The sequence below is a fragment of the Corylus avellana genome, chromosome ca1 (genome assembly GCF_901000735.1).
Source record: "Corylus avellana chromosome ca1, CavTom2PMs-1.0".
In the NCBI taxonomy this organism is placed as follows: Eukaryota; Viridiplantae; Streptophyta; class Magnoliopsida; order Fagales; family Betulaceae; genus Corylus; species Corylus avellana.
In genome coordinates this window covers 13,011,444-13,014,180 of record NC_081541.1, presented here as the reverse complement: position 1 = coordinate 13,014,180, position 2,737 = coordinate 13,011,444, and the positions used below count along the sequence as shown (strand labels likewise).

Genomic DNA, 2,737 nt, shown 5'->3' with positions numbered 1-2,737 from the left:
TATAAAGAACCGAAAAAAAAATTTGGCTGGCCCCCTCCCATAAAATTTCCTGGCTCCGTCCCTGTATATAACACATGCAGCAGGGATCGCATGCAAATGGATCTTTAATTGCTTGCCACGGCTTAGCTTACGTAACACTCCTGAAGTCATGCTTGCTTAGCTCATCATATGCTTCTGATGCTGAGCTTAATTACGAAGCAAATATATTCCATGCCAGTGTAGGCGTAGGCAGAGCTTTGATGCCTATTGAGGTGAAGAAACAAAAAGACGTTTATAATTGCGCTGGTCCAAGGCAAATTGGAAGCATATTGACCCTAATTATCGAAGGGGTACCCCACATGGTAATCAAATCTATGTTCAATAAAGGTTGTTAGATACCAATATTCCTCCTTTAATTTCAGTTGCTTCTCTTAACACGTCGGCTAAATATTGTCCGATCCTGATCATCTATCCAATAGAATATATATATATATATTTTCTCTAGAAAGTTTTAAATCCTTGTACTCTTAAATGATATTATAATCAAGATCGGAAAGTTTTGTGCACAAAATTAATCGAATTTAATTAGAAGATAATTTTTGTGCATGCATGTAGCTCTTTTTAATTCCTTTTTGTTTCTTTAGTTACTTTTCATTTTCTTTCTCAAACTTAAAATTTGTCTCAAATCTCAAATCTTCCGTTTAAGGCAAAACGGTCATGGGAGTCACACCAACAACATAGAATTTTTAATTTGATGAAAGTCCTTATTTTTTTCTAATTAAAAAGGACTTATATATTATTTATACAATTGTGTTTCTCAAAGTTCTTTTTTTTTTCTTTGTCAATATGAATGTTCCACGCTTGCTTTTGTTTTTCTAATTTTGTTGCGAACTTAAGCAATTAATAGTTAAACATTTAAAATTAAATTAAATTAAATTAAATTAAAAAAAAGGTAATATTACTCTTCACATTCATTTTATATATGTCAATATGGTGTGTTTTAAATAGTTTTTCTTCTATTTTTTTAAGTTGATAACATAAAGAGCTACTTAAAACATGTCAAGTCAGTCAATATAAAACGAGTGTGATAAATTAGTATAAAGAATAGTATTACACTTTAAAATAAAATTCTCACACATATATAGTAGCTTATGAACAGTACATACTTCCAAGCTTTTGTCAGTAGCAAATATTATGATCCAAATAATATTGTCCTTTATCTTTTAAATTTCAACATCCCGTCTAGTCGCTCTCGAACCAAAAAAAAAAGAAAAAAGAAAGCTTGCATTGTATGTCATTTACGCCTCCAAGTTCATGTGAGAGGCGACTCTGAGTTGTTATGGCGACCTACCGACCTAATAATTGCAGTTCAAGAGCCTTCTACCAATTCGAAAGTTGTCACATGTAATGAGTCGCATTCTCCATAGTGGGTTGTCACCATAAAATTTTACTAGTACTAAAAAGAAATTTTTTTTTTCCCTAATTATTCTCTTAGGACAATGTTGACTACTGAAAAGTTTCTTGGTAAATTTTCTTTTTATTGCACGCAGCTCACAACTTATAGATCATGATTAGCAAGGGTTGTAAATGAACTGAATTGTTCGTAAACAGTTCGACCTCGACTCAAACTTGACTTTGAGTTTGGCTTGGTTATTAAACAAATCAAGCTTAATAGAAATTTTGGCTATTTAATTTATTAAACAAGTCAAACTCATATAAACTTGTATAATTTTATTTTGTTAGTTTTAACTTCGTAGTGAGAACATGTTAAATATTTAAGATGATAAAATGGCTTTTAGACCCTTCCTGTGCGGCTCTCAGCAGATAAGTTTTACTATGGTCACACCTAGATAGAATAGTCACAATTAGTCTCCCCAGCCTACAATTTTAATTACAAAAAAAAAAAAAAAAAAAAAAATGATAAAAGGGAATTATTTCCCTTTATGTGTGTGTGTGTATAGTGTAAACATACATATAGACTTGAGATTTGATTGTTTAAAATTCTAGATAATATAATATAAATAATAAATTTCATAACAAAAATTATGTATGATTTATTACAAATACAAGGTTTGTGAAGTTAATTTTTTATAAGTTTTTAAATAAAAATTAATTTATTTTATTAACTCAAATGATAAAATATTCACAACAATTAAATAACTAATGCTTATCTTCACAATAATTCAGTAACTAATTATTAGCATAAATTTGCCATATATTAGCATAAATTTGCTATATATATATATATATATAGCAAATTTATGCTAATAATTAGTTACTGAATATATATAAACAATGACCATATTTACGTTATATGAGAAGTGAATACGTTAATTGAACAATTTGTAAATATGTTCGAGTTCATCTAAAAATTAAATAAATTGAATTTAAACAGCATATTGAGCTCAGTACATACTCAAAAAACCATGCTATCCTGAAATAAAATTTAATGAATCAAAACTTAAATATTTACTTGACTCAACTAGACTTGATGGTGTGCTAAAGTTTAGAAGACAATTGGAGAGGCAACTATTGATGTTTTTCTTTTCTTTTCTTCTTTTTGTTTTTTGTTTTTTTTTTTTTTTTGGGTTTCGAAAAATAGTTTATGTACCATTTCATTCAAAATCTAGAGCAAAAACTCTAAACAATAAGAGCTAAAAGCTCTAAGGAGACAATGTCAACAATACAATTGGGAACCTCCTCTATCCAAATCAGCTCTGAAGTGGTCGTGAGTGCATGCTTTGCTAGGTGATGGGTT

General features: G+C 29.3%; 1 protein-coding gene across 1 annotated transcript in view; it reads left to right on the top strand.

The window, feature by feature from the left end:
- The window catches only part of LOC132185104 (uncharacterized), a 4,249-nt gene that overhangs the window by 524 nt on the left and 988 nt on the right, over positions 1-2,737 (top strand). The window lies entirely within an intron of this gene.